Here is a 15,005-nt window from a genome sequence, read left to right on the forward strand (position 1 = left end):
TTAGGTTAGACTCTGGGGCTTGGGTTGGAGGGCTTCATGCACTCCTCCAGTGCCAGGGATCTGTTCCTTTGGTCCAGGTGGTTGTTTGGTTCGGTTGCAGCCCTCTCATTCTTTTCTAGTGAGGAATGAGTTAGCAGGCTTCCAAAGGGGTCTGGTGGTGGTGAGTACAGGGTTGGTTAGGATAGGGGTGCATCACTCGTTGTATCCCGTGGTGGCTTTATGCCACTACCTGCAAGCCACTGGTTCTGAGACGATGGATGCTCTTTGGGTGGATCTGGTTTCCCAGGTTCTCTGTTACTGGGCTTGTGTCTTAGGTTGTCCGGAGTGTCATAAAGTCCACCCAACCTGCGGACTACCCTCGTGCCCATGACGTGTTGAAGTACGCGGTGCTCCCAGTGGTTTTTGGCAACATGTCTTGGGTTGACATTAGGGCGCAGGGGTTTTGGAGGTTGAACAGTGTCCTGGCTGCCAGATATCTAGTGCACATTTGGACCCTTTCCAGCATTGTGTGGTTTTGGGGCTTTGGTTGGGGTTGTCAGTCTCTTCTTCAACTCGAGCCCTGTGGAACTACTGCCTCACAGGTAAGTCCCCATTTTTTCTTCTCTGTGGATAGTTAGCTTTAGGCAGCCAATGGGGCTCATGACAAAAAAAATCAGAGTTGAATGTAATGAAACTCCATTTTTCTGGGCGAAACCCCAGAGGCTCCCCGACATCCTCCCTCTGGTCAGTGGTTTTTACACCAGGCTTAGAAATGAGGTGGTGGCCGGGTGGTTCGCCTCGAGCAGGATCCCACTTCCCTTTTTTGGGGGGGAGGGGGAAATTACACTACTAGTTGCATGCAGGGTTGCTAGTTTCTTGTTTATAGTTCTTTCTCTAAGTTGACTTAGAACCTGAGGTGTTCTCCATCCTACAACAGCCCTAAATTAAATGAGTATGACACCCCTTCTGCTGGTGAAAGTCCTGAACCTTCCATTGGAAGACTCCTAATGGGAGCAAGTAACCCTCCCAGTAAGACTTGGCGACCTTGGTGTCCGCACAGCCTCCCAGATTGCTCTACTAGCCTTCCTTTCCTCCTCCCATGCATTGTATGACCTCATAAGAGATATCCTACCAGAACCCCTGAGTGATTAAGTAGCAATACACGATTCTGCTAAAAAAAAACCAGTCCAGCTGGGACCACCCACTAGAAGAAAAAAAGAGCTGATGCCATGCTCACCACTGCAACATCAGATAAGGAGAAAGCCACCTCAGACCACTGCAAGCCCCCCATGCATGAGACTTTTTTCTGGCAGTACCCATGAGAGAAACAGGCATGCATTTAGATCCAGAATCCTTTCGTGTAGCAGTGGCCCTCCACTTTTGTGCCCCAATTCACACTGAATACAAATAAATAAATAAATAATTTTTTTATTCAGGTTAGGTACATACATACAAGGTAAGATACAAAGTTGATGGATTTATAGATAGAGCTAGTACATACAATACCTAAGGCCACTATTACGCAAAATGTTTCGGGCAGTTTCGGACAAGTGTATTTGCAACAGGGTAGAAGCAGACCAATATGGACTGCATGGGTTGCACTGCAAAAACTCCAAGTACTGGCATGCAAGACACAACGAGGTTAATGACATCATCAAGAGGAGCCTTGTCTCAGCTCAGTGCCCAGGAGAGAGAGAACCTCGCATCCTAGGAAACCAAAACCCGGATGACTCCGCTCTTCACCCAGATGGCATCACAATATACCCCTGGAAGAGGGGCAAACAACTGCTGTGGGACAATACGTGTATCCACTCTGGCTGACACCTACATACACTTCGGTGCTGATCAAGCAGGTAGGACAGCCAACCACAGAGAAACAGCAAAATCAGTCAACATTTCCCTCAATGACTGTTGGTGAAAACAAGCAAATCTTCCAGTCAGGCATGCCGGCTTTGGCGTCTGTGCTGCCTCCCAAAATTGCTGTCCCAGCCTACCTTGGCATCAGATCACCTGGTCAAGGAAATTCTATCAGACAACCTGAGTGACTCAGTAGGGATACATGATCCCCACTACATAGAATGCAACACAAAATGGAGAACCATGGCACAACCAGCACTCATACCAACCTTGCTGAAAGCCAAGAAACAATCCAGCTGGGACAGCCCCCATGTAGACAAAGAAGCCACAGCTTTCCTGGAGGTAGCAACAACCCCCAGAGGTGTGTGTGCCTCACAGCTATGCAGGGGACTTCCTTTTGGCAGTCCCTATGGGTCCATAGAATTACCCAAATCAGCCCAAATCGGCCCAAAACTACACAAATCGTCCTAGCATTACGTAAGTAATGAAGAAATATGGTATATTTACTTACTATAATGTTGGTGCTACACGTAGAACATGATCAAACCTATTTTTACTCTGAAATAATCTAATTTCATAACGAAATGAGACGTAAATATGTGAGAGGTGACACCATAGGAAGTCGACGGTCCAAGCGACAATTATGTGGAGCGACTTATCCAAGATATATGGTCGCCTGGAGAGTGTTTGCTGCCGTCTGAGGTGGAGGACCAGAGGAGGGGGTCAGTGGAAGGATGGTGGCTGGAGGGATGCCATTGTTCTAATGGTTATGAAAACAATTATTAATGGCAGGAATTCAGTGGGTGTGTACTTCACCCGCACCATTACCATACTGTGCCCTGCTACAACCCCCCCCCCACTCCACCCATGCTGTGCGGGGCGTATTACACATTATGGGATAACCGACAGTCTGTCCATTCCTGTCTGCTCGTTATACTGCCCTTCCTTTTGAAAATTGTCTGCTTTATAGACTTCCTTCAAGACCACACGTTAGCCTCTTATCACGCCCTCTTACCACTCTCAGGGAGCCGGCTCTTCTATACAATAGTTACCACTCAGTCCAAGTGGTAATAGGCGCAATGTCCTATGACTCACAGGATGAGTATTAGCTGCACAATAACTACAGGTCACAGGATAAGTATGGGTTGCACAATAAATTACAGGTCACAGGATGGGTATGGGCTGCACAAACTACCGGTAACAGGATGAGTATGGGATGCACAATAAATTACGGGTCACAGGATGAGTATGGGTTGCACAAACTACTGGTAACAAGATGAGTATGGGGTGCACAATAAATTACCGCACAGAGGATGAGTATAGGGTGCACAAACTGGTTGGGTAAATGGAAATGGTTGGGTACATTTCCTTTCACCTAATGCGACTATTCATGTGTCCGGACATCGGCGATTGTGTGGTATTGGCTATTTATTTAACCATAACTTTGCATTCATTTAATAATTATATTAAGATATGTTTTCCTTGAAATGTAGTTACATTATCGTCTACATGTCTTTATTCTGACATAAAGACCTATGGCGTTACTTTGCATATATGCAAAGTAATTATAAAATTGATTGGCTTGTGTGGAGGCCTTCACACTCCCTGAGCGAGCCATCAAGTAACTATAAAAAGGCATATATCTTCACTTTCACTTCAGTTATATTTATGCCAAAGTATTAACATGCAGCTTATATTTATGTCTTTATGATGACATAGAAAACTTCGTTTATTACAATATCTAGATTAAATTAACATTGATCTTCGGAAGGTCATAGTTCCCATATCGGTAAGGAGAGCGTCGGCCATGAAGCCTTGTTTAAAGTATGAATATCTTTCCTCTCTAATAAGGTATAATCTCTGTGATGGATTCACAAAAACTATTTTATATCTGCCTTTCTGATAACATATACAAATATAATCTTTATTTGTGAATATTTGTTAATTAAGCAATATATCAGAGGGCGTGTAGGGTTCGGTGTTCAATGAACAAAAAGGACTGGATCACTGTGTACAGGAGGCTGATATGGCAGCAAACACTCTCCAGGCGACCATATATCTTGGATAAGTCGCTCCACACAATTGTCGCTTGGACCGTCGACTTCCTATGGCGTCACCTCTCACATATTTACGTCTAATTTCGTTATGAAATTAGATTATTTCAGAGTAAAAATAGGTTTGATCATGTTCTATGTGTAGCACCAACATTATAGTAAGTAAATATACCATATTTCTTCATTACTTACGTAATGCTAGGACGATTTGTGTAGTTTTGGGCTGATTTGGGTAATTCTATGGACCGGTCCCTATGTCTGTCTTGATCTGCAGCAGCTCAGTATTGCAGTTGCCCTCTGCCTTGCTGCCCCTATCAACACTATATTCAGGTGTATTTGTGGCAAGGCAGATGCAGATGAATATGTATTGCATGGCCTGCACTGTGGAAAATAAGGTGGTTGGCACTCTCGACATGACGAAGTCAGCATCATTATTAAGAGGAGTCTTGCCTCAGCCCAGTGTCCAACGGAAAGAGCGAGCCTCGCAATCTGTTGAACCATAATTCTGTTAACTCTGCTGGCTGACCAGATGGAATCACACAGCGCCCATGGAAAAATGGCAGACAATTAGTGTTGGACTATACCTTTGTATCCACCTTGGCAGCCACATACATCAATGTCTCTGTCAGCCAAGCAGAAGCTGCGGCCACACACACAGAAAGAGACAAATCAACCATGTACAGGGAAATAGAACACTGGTCAACCTGTCCTTGGGATACCTTAGTACCTATGCCACATAATGCTCATAGTTCCTATCCTGCTAATGTTCACAGTTTTCCTGTGGTAGATTTACGGTTATTAGCTATCACCAGGCACCAACCCTTCCTCACGTATCATAGCACATTCCATAGTACCCGTCCCATCGCCATGGACAGCAGAATCTGTTTGCTAAAATGGACAGCAGAGTCTGTTTGCTAAAATTTTAATGATAATTGTAATTTTCCATTCCCACTTCTGGTATGAGATTTACGTACCATTTTCCATCCTATTCGAATATAACGGATCAATGTGCGTGCTAGTGGCTGTACAAGAATGTAAGAACTCTTGTACATATAATCAAATACAAAATAAATTACATATAATAATGTGCTTTTGCTAAACAACATATACAATAGGGAAAGCTTTGAAATCGTAGAGAATGGGTTGTAGGAACGTCAACAGAAAACGATGTGACGTGGGAATGACTATGGGGTACACTATTGCAAACAGGATGGATATGGCGTCCACAACAAGTCACATGATGTTTATGAGGTCCACTACCACTTGTTGGATGGGTATGGGGTCCATTACCGCCCACAGGATGGGTATGGGGGCCACTACTGCCCACAGGGTGGGTATGGGGTCCACAGGATGGGTAAGGAGTCCACTACCACCTGTAGGATAGGTATGGGGGTCCACTATCATCCACAGGATTGGTATGAGGTCTACAACCGCACAGATGTGGGCGGTAATGAACTCCATACCCTTCCTGTGGGAGGTAGTGGACCCCATTAACATCCTACAGGTGGTTGTGGACCCCCCATACCCATCCTACGGGTGGTAGAGGACCCCTTACCCATCCTGTGGGAGGTAGTGGACCCTATTAGCATCCTACAGGTGGTTGTGGATCCCATACCCATTCTACGGGTGGTAGAGGACCCCTTACCCATCCTGTGGGAGGTAGTGGACCCTATTAGCATCCTACAGGTGGTTGTGGATCCCATACCCATCCTACGGGTGGTAGAGGACCCCTTACCCATCCTGTGGGAGGCAGTGGACCCTATTAGCATCCTACAGGTGGTTGTGGACCCCCCATACCCATTCTACGGGTGGTAGAGGACCCCTTACCCATCCTGTGGGAGGTAGTGGACCCTATTAACATTCTACAGGTGGTTGTGGATCCCCTACCCATTCTACGGGTGGAAGTGGACCTCATTCACATCGAGTGACTAGTTGTGGACCCTACATCCATCCTGAGGATACACTGGCAGTGTTGAAGTTAGCAATGTTCAGTGTACAGGTTCCCAAATAGGAAGACTTGAGAGGCATCAACATCAGAGGCTGGTATTAGACTTGACGTGGTGACAGGTAATGTGTTAATATCCCGACTTCGTTGTAGATGTTCTTTAGTACACCGAGACGGTCTTAGATGCCTTCCTTACTGTCTAATTGTGGTCGTCTAAGGTGGAGGTTACCATAAGATAGTTATAAGGGGTTCTACTACCCAAAATCATCTACGTCCTCTAATTACCCAACGCAAATCTGCTATAAGAACAATAACAAACTCTGGCCCCCAGGGAACACTCGCACCCCTAACTTAAATCTTTGAATATGTTAGATACCAAGTCACTGCACATCTTCTCAAGTGTTCTCTCTATATATAAAACTGAACTGTAATCCCAATCCTGGCCTTAAACGCTTCCTAGAATGCTGTAACAGAACCCATGGGCACTACACTAGAAACAACTACCTATTTGATATTCCAAGAGTGCGACTTAACCAAACTAGAAACGCTCTACAAATCAAGGGACCCAGAATGTGGAATGACTTTTTTTTCCCCCTCAGCATGCCCGAAACGCTGAACGTATTAGTGGCTTCAGGCATTGTATGTACTAGCGCTATCTATAAATCCAACATTATGTTTGTAACTCATTTTCAATGTATGTACCTTTATCTAACATCTTATCTTATAAATCTGAAGGTAAACATACAGCTCTAACAGGCAGAACTGAAGAGGTTGGAGCTATAGAGGACGTCTAGGAAGGAGCTGGGAACCGCCTGACATCCTGTAAGGCTCGTCTTGAGACATACTCCAGGCGCTCGAGGAGTATCTGGAGGTACTCCAAGGAGTACCAGTGTTGAAGGTACTCCAAGGAGTACCAGTCCCCAAGGTACTCCAAGGATTACCTTGGGGACTGGTACTCCAAAGAGTACCTTGGGGAGACGGAGACAGAAAGAGCGAGGAAGGTGACAGGAAGTGTTGGTTTGAAGACAAGAGGAGCGCCGAGGACCCATCTGGGGTCATGAATTGCTCGTGGACGTCACTTGTGCAGAATATTCTGAACAATGTCATCCTGGATGTTAATAGTTATTATAAAGCATAAATGTGCACACTTCAATTAGTTTAAAATCACTAAGTTTGTCATTAACGAGCAATATCTTAAGTCAATTGAAAGTAAATATTTAACATCATCCAGTCTTGTGTCAGGAACTTTGTGTTGTTGAGTTTGTTAGTTATTACATATACTGTATATTGTAGTTGTTGAGCGGCCATTAACAGTTCTTGATTAACCGACGATTATTACTGCACTGTTGATTATATTGCTAATGTTGATCTGTTGTTCTGTTGCAAAATTTACAACAGCATGTTGTATTTGGTTCGTGAATTAGATTTTGAAATTAACAACTTCAAACATTCAAGCTGGAGCTCATTATTGGTTTACTAGAGACTTGTTCGTATTTGGGGAAGTGAAGGAGTGGCTGTTGGTCATTGTTAATTGCCACTTCAGACTCGCAAAATGTTAACCAATGGGGGTGAGTTTTAGGGTGAATGTCAGCCAATCAGCGGCCGGGTTTGGTTGGCTGCTGGGTATATAAGTGACGATGAGACAAAAAGCACTTCAGTGTTGTTTTACCTCACTTTTGGTATACAGTTCCAGCTTCGTCTCTTGAAGGTGAGCTGTATGGTGAGGATCCTCCCCCCTTCCCCTTTGTCGCGTGTCCCCCTCCCTCCCCCCTTCCCCTTTGTCGCGTGTCCCCTTCCCTCCTCCCTTCCCCCCTGCCCCTTTGTCGCGTGTCCCCCTCCCTCCCTCCCCCCCCTGCCGCGTGTCCCCCTCCCTCCCCCCTCCCCCCTGCCCCTTTGTCGCGTGTCCCCCTCCTTCCCCCTGCCCCTTTGTCGCGTGTCCCCCTCCCTCCCCCCTGCCCCTTTGTCGCGCCCCCCCCTCCATTCTCCTGGTTCCCCGTACTGGAACAAATGCTAGACATTTACCAAGTTAATTACCAATTAATCATTAGTTTTCTAATTGAAATATTTGCACATTGAGCTACTATTGTCTTACAAAATTCCAGCATTGTTTAATGATCCTTAAAGCTTTAAGTACATCTGCGTCTCGGTCCATACTTGTATGTTCCTATTTATTTATAATTTTGCCCGAAACGCTATGCGTATCAGTTACTTCAGGCAGTGTATACTACAACATTGTAACACTTTTTCAATATAAGTACCTTCACCCGAATAAACATTATTGCGGTAGTGGACCCCACTACCATCCTGTGGGGTTCACTACCATGGTAGTGGACCCCATACACATAGCGTGACTAGGCTGTTGTAAGACCTTGTACACCATCTTGTGGGCGGCAGTGAAGGCTGCTAGTATCTAAAGGCTTGAACTGCATTTACGTACCAGGAGGGGGGGGGGGAAATGAAATATTAATAATTTTAAGCCTGATTTATCTAACTACCTTTCGTCCCCAGGTCCGGCCACCTACAGCACACAGAGGGCAACAAGGACAGTCTCTGTACTGAACATCTACAACGACGGAACAAGTCTTCTGATCTAAGAGCTCGCTTTCTGACACCTGGAGCTGATTTTTGAAAAAACTTTGAATTTCAATACTAAATTGCTACCTCAAACACTGGCATTTTCTTACCTTCCTAATTTAAGTAAACGTAATTTGTACCACTGGCCACAATGTTCTCGTGGCCCGGCCTCGTGATTAGGCTATTAGATGATGCTATCCTGTACCCACAACTCTGATGGTCAGGTGTTCTCTTCCCGGCTTGGTGCCGCCTTTGATATTACTTGCCCCTTTCTGGTGGATGGATTGGAGCTACTAAATTCACATAAGTCATGATTACCTAAAGGGCCGCATTTTCGCTGCTGGTTTCTTGTCTCCGTCGAGGCAAATTAGTTCCTCTGTTTATTATACAAGTAAGCGAGAACAGAACGGTGCAGACAGATTCGGCAGGTAGGCGGTGCCATTCATTTAAAGCCTATAGGGGTTAAGTCTCTTGCTTAAAGCAGTTGGGGGGGGGGGGATTTTTACGCATTACATTGGACCTTTTAAGTATGTAAAATAAAGTTGGAGGAAAAGTTCAAACCTGTTAATCCTATGGCCATCAAACTTACGAAATGTATCTACTAATTTTTAGGTGTAGAAGCAATGAATTTTTTTTCCATTCTTTTGATACAGAAGTTCAGATGGATACACCAGTAAATGACCATTAGAAAGTGTTAAGTGGCTACTCAGTTCTTGCCTTTCATTGTCCTACTGCCTCGTATTGAACTAAGATAGAACTTTAAATGGACAAGCAAAGTTAAGTGGCAGATGCGTCTGAGATGAACGATACTATTCTCGTGTAGGAGCTAAAAACAAGTCGGCAGCATTAGATGGAAAATATCTAGCTAAAGATAGACTAGTGGAACAATAGATATTAAAGAAAAAAAAAAGTTAAGATTATTTTTATTAACATATAAAAGGAAGTACAGTGGGTTTAAGTACATGCTTGTTAAACCACTAGCGCGCATAGCGTGCTATAATGGAGTCTTATGAACACTCCCGCTGGTCTCCTGCGTTGTTCCCTTATTGCTATTTCCTTGTTCAGGCCTCTGATTATCCCGCACATTTGATGGTGCTACATAGCCTTCCCGGTTTAGCGCCTTTTGATAATTACTTCCCCGTTCAGGTGACAACCAAGGATATTTATACCGAAAATATGTAAATTGGTGATAGGCGAGTGGTCAGCCCACGTTCTACGGGCTGATTTCACCGAGCAAATTATTTCAATCTGTGAGAGGAGACTTGGAGAAGTCTATAATGCATAACAATCATTATTTTAGACTCTTTGCTGTAAACTGGGAATTCCAGTATGTCGACCATTTAACATAAATAAATTCATTGCCTTACTTGGTGTAGTGTCGGGTACGAGGCTAGCGGGCGCTGCCACAGCAAGTCCATGTAGTGGTCCAGGTGGCTAACACTGCTGCTTAACTGCTGACTGACGAAACGGGAGCTATACTTGTTCTAGGCCGGGGTGATACGCTGACTCCTTCCGAAGCCTAATTGATTACTTTTCTGCGTAAGAAAGTTGCTTGATCAGTAGTTTCCGTGTTCCACTAGCAATAACTGGATGCTAGTATGCCAGACTCTCACATTCGCTAAGTACAAATAAATAACCTAGCACGAATTGTCTTATTCCTTAGCCTAGCACCACGAGCGCACCATAACCCAGCCAAGAGAACACTATAACGCCAAGAAACTCCGACTACTCCACATCATCCCTGAACTACCTATTGACCAAACGTTCTAAAGAGACCCAAGTTCAGCTCTATAGGGTGAAATAACACGAGATGGATGTGAAGTCCACTATCACTCACAAGATGAACATTGGGTGCACTCACTCACAGGATGGGTACTGGGTGGGTGAACTATCACTCACAGGAGGAATATTAGGTGCACTGTCACTCACTGGGTGAGTATTAGGTGCATTATCACTCACAGGGTGAGTATTAGGTGCACTGTGAGTGGTAGTGCACCTAATACTCATCCTGTGAGTGATAGTGCACCTAATACTCACCCAGTGAGTGATAGTGCACCTAATACTCACCCAGTGAGTGATAGTGCACCTAATATTCATCCTGTGAGTGATAGTGCACCTAATACTCGCCCAGTGAGTGATAGTGCACCTAATACTCGCCCAGTGAGTGATAGTGCACCTAATACTCACCCAGTGAGTGATAGTGCACCTAATATTCATCCTGTGAGTGATAGTGCACCTAATACTCACCCAGTGAGTGATAGTGCACCTAATATTCATCCTGTGAGTGATAGTGCACCTAATACTCACCCAGTGAGTGATAGTGCACCTAATATTCATCCTGTGAGTGATAGTGCACCTAATACTCGCCCAGTGAGTGATAGTGCACCTAATACTCACCCAGTGAGTGATAGTGCACCTAATATTCATCCTGTGAGTGATAGTGCACCTAATACTCGCCCAGTGAGTGATAGTGCACCTAATATTCATCCTGTGAGTGATAGTGCACCTAATACTCACCCAGTGAGTGATAGTGCACCTAATATTCATCCTGTGAGTGATAGTGCACCTAATACTCGCCCAGTGAGTGATAGTGCACCTAATACTCACCCAGTGAGTGATAGTGCACCTAATATTCATCCTGTGAGTGATAGTGCACCTAATACTCACCCAGTGAGTGATAGTGCACCTAATATTCATCCTGTGAGTGATAGTGCACCTAATACTCACCCAGTGAGTGATAGTGCACCTAATATTCATCCTGTGAGTGATAGTGCACCTAATACTCACCCAGTGAGTGATAGTGCACCTAATACTCGCCCAGTGAGTGATAGTGCACCTAATACTCGCCCAGTGAGTGATAGTGCACCTAATACTCATCCTGTGAGTGATAGTGCACCTAATACTCACCCAGTGAGTGATAGTGCACCTAATATTCATCCTGTGAGTGATAGTGCACCTAATACTCATCCAGTGAGTGATAGTGCACCTAATACTCATCCTGTGAGTGATAGTGCACCTAATACTCATCCTGTGAGTGATAGTGCACCTAATGCTCATCCAGTGAGTGATAGTGCACCTAATACTCATCCTGTGAGTGATAGTGCACCTAATACTCATCCAGTGAGTGATAGTGCACCTAATACTCATCCTGTGAGTGATAGTGCACCTGAGTATTAGGTGCACTACCACTCACAGGATGGGTATAGGAGGCACTACCACTCACAGGATGGGTATAGGAGGCACTACCACTCATAGGATGGGTATTAGGTGCACTACCACTCATAGGATGGGTATTAGGTGCACTACCACTCATAGGATGGGTATTAGGTGCACTACCACTCATAGGATGGGTATTAGGTGCACTACCACTCATAGGATGGGTATTAGGTGCACTACCACTCATAGGATGGGTATTAGGTTCCACTACCACTCACAGGATGAGTAGTGGGTACACTACCACTCACAGGATGGGTATAGAAGGCACTACCACTCACAGGATGGGTATTGGGTGCACTACCACTCACAGGATGGGTATTAGGAGGCACTACCACTCACAGGATGGGTATTAGGTGCACTACCACTCACAGGATGAGTATTGGGTACACTACAACTTACAGGACGAGTATTGGGTACACTACCACTCACAGGATGAGTATTGGGTACACTACCACTTACAGGACGAGTATTGGGTACACTACCACTCACAGGATGAGTATTGGGGACACTACCACTCACAGGATGGGTATTGGGTCTATCACTCCAGGGCATGATCTAACTATTTGTAGGCCCTAAACCATCAAATAATGGGCCTCACCGCATTATTTGTGTGTAAAGTTTGGCTCAATGTTATTCCTCTGCAAAAACTATGCACTTTATTTTTCCAGAAAGTAACAATATAAAAATCAGCTAAAAATTATGATAGCTTACACACAATATTTATTGTTATATAATGCAGACTGCATAGGTTTCCATAGGAATACATTGAGGCCAGTAGTTACACAAGTTTTTAATTCCTTTACCTAGAATAATCACATAGTTGCTATGGCATCTCCTGTATGAAAAAGCTACTTGCTCTAAGTGTGAAGCCTAAAAATCTCTCAAGGTTGCGAAAGCTTTATATTGTCACTTGTAAAAGGAAAAAAATAGTTGAACCAGGCAGTTAATAGCCTTTGTTAATGCACATAAATGACACTATGTATTAGACACATGGAACACATTATGTTGCATACATAAATCTGTGTATCTATGTATTTACGTATGTAGCCTAGCTACATACAAATGCTTAGCCTAGCATTTTCAAAGCACTACAATCACCTTCTGTGGTTGATTGTTCAATAAATCCCTGAACTATATGTTTGACACATCTCTAACCCTGTCCATGGAGGACAGAAGAAAATGTATATATGCTGGTTAGTACTGTAAATGTGTGGTCACGTCTGTGGTAGAAAATAATAATAATAATAAAAATAGCCTTTTGACATGATAGGTCCTAATAAGTATTCTTGACAATTATATACGAAATGAACCAGCTCTTAATTATAATAATACAGTAAATAATAATTATTAAAAGCTATTCATTTCGTACCTGGTTCATTTAATGGTCCAATTTGCGATATATTTACTTCAGCGTGCTTGTACCAGGTATATACTGTACGGTTAAATGGCTCTGGGAATCTTGAAAGTTTTTCATAGCTAAGAATTTTGTATTTCAGAAGGTGGAGACGGCACTTGCTGGTCGGCCTCTGAGGGCAGCGGTGCTCGTGGCACTCCTCCATTATTTGTATATTATCATCCTAAATAGCATTATTGCCAGCTATTATATCACCCGAGTACTGGGATAATGGCGTCCATCACCAGTTTAGGTGACTCTGATCTTTTGATTAACAAGGTAGGAAACATGCCTGTGGCTCAGAGCTGTAGCCTAGTGTATCATATATTGCTGTTTCTAATGAGTTAGGAATGAGTTTGAAACTAAGTATTAGATGAGATGGATTATATAGCCTATTGGTAGCCTAGTTTATGCTGCCTGACAAATCTGTTTATCTGAATTGTAATATGTCCTAGGACGTGTATGGGCCTATTTTATGTTCACCAAACTGCGGGTCTCCTAGGAGCCTTCAGGAATGGTGTTGATTGATGCGTCATGCCTTTATGATCTCGTATGTGGGTATCATGTCTCTATGATCTCGTAATGGGCATCATGCCTTTATGACCTCGTATATGAGCATCATGCCTTTATGACCTCGTATATGGGCATCTTAAATATCTATGATCTATTGAATATTCTGTCACACGAGTCCATCGGTGCTAATAACGAAGCATTCCACTTAAATTCTATTCTGCAATTTTGTCTTTAGTATGAATCAAATATATTGCTTGAATTTTCCTGAATTGCGTTTATATTCCATTTTATGTTTTGTTTTTACGCTATGATTGACACCCGCTAGAAAAGTGATATTGCAAGTATGTAGTCGTATTTGGAGGGGAGCTAATTAGTGATTTTAGCCTTTTTCATTTTCCAAACGCCTTCAAAATATCTCCAAACCTTTGTTAGTACATTAGTGATAAACTAGTGATTCATCGTAAATTATCCGATTCAAGCTTGTCAGAAATCTTCGTTTTTAAAGCGGTAAATCGATTTATTTTTTAGATAAAATAGGTAAAGTTCCTGCAGCCTGGCTACATATGACTCTGGGAACCTTGAAAGTTAATATCAGAACTTCTTACCAATTAGTTTTAAACTCCCATTTAAACCATGCCATCGCATTTCAGGAACCTGTTTATATCTTGATGAATTAAAATAAAATATATATATTTTTTCGCAGGTTCGGAATTTCATCAAGGTTGTGAGAGCCTTAAAGAAACATAACTTGGATATATCTTCCACTGAAGGACTAAGAGTTTTGTCTGAAATAATTTGTTTGGGACTCGAAGAATTCAAAGGTTAGTGCATAATGTTTTATTTAATATTAGTAAAATTTGTGAGCCCAGGATAATACGAACGGAAACTGGTTTTAATTTTGAACCAGACACTTCGTTCTTGAAGGATACCTCAAGAATTCCTACTCTTAAAACTATTTTAAACTCTTAAAACGATTTTAAATTTGGTACGCATTTGGCATCAAAATATACCTAGCACCAGAGTCATATACATTAGGCTGTTGTTGTTCAAGATTCGCCACCTGGAACAAAAAGTTCCAAGCAGCACGGGCTATGGTGAGCCCGTAGTCTGTACATTAGGCTGCAGCCTAATGTAGGCCGAGCACTCTAAGATGTCTAAAACTGATGTTTCTTTTCAACAGAAATCCTAGATATGTAATTATAAACAAAAATAAATGTTTGGACCATTACAATGCTGATACAGAAACTGATTTCAGAAATATTCACTTTATTATGTTTTAGTTAATAAGCAGAGAACTAGGCTTCCCACCATTTCAACACTGTCTAGTATTATTTTTATGATTAACCAAGGCATTAATGTTCTGAATTAATCACTGTACTAAACCTCTAAATGTTTTATCATAAAAGCTTTGTATCTATACTACAAGGACTCCATCAAACAATTCCAACAAAAGCTCTATTTTGAGTTTCTATTA

The 15,005-nt window shown here is 43.0% G+C and overlaps 2 long non-coding RNA genes across 2 annotated transcripts in view; one reads left to right on the forward strand and one right to left on the reverse strand.

The window, feature by feature from the left end:
• LOC138354286 (uncharacterized) overlaps positions 1 to 15,005 on the reverse strand; it is a 41,268-nt gene that overhangs the window by 14,583 nt on the left and 11,680 nt on the right. Inside the window, exon 2 of the long non-coding RNA XR_011223537.1 lies at positions 9,777 to 9,944. This is a non-coding gene — a long non-coding RNA (uncharacterized lncRNA). The remainder of the gene's footprint in view (positions 1 to 9,776; positions 9,945 to 15,005) is intronic.
• On the forward strand, positions 6,941 to 8,504 carry LOC123766589 (uncharacterized). Its single transcript, XR_006773834.2, has 2 exons — positions 6,941 to 7,543; positions 8,344 to 8,504. It is a non-coding gene; the product is annotated as an uncharacterized lncRNA (long non-coding RNA).

This window comes from Procambarus clarkii, chromosome 62 (genome assembly GCF_040958095.1).
Source record: "Procambarus clarkii isolate CNS0578487 chromosome 62, FALCON_Pclarkii_2.0, whole genome shotgun sequence".
In the NCBI taxonomy this organism is placed as follows: Eukaryota; Metazoa; Arthropoda; class Malacostraca; order Decapoda; family Cambaridae; genus Procambarus; species Procambarus clarkii.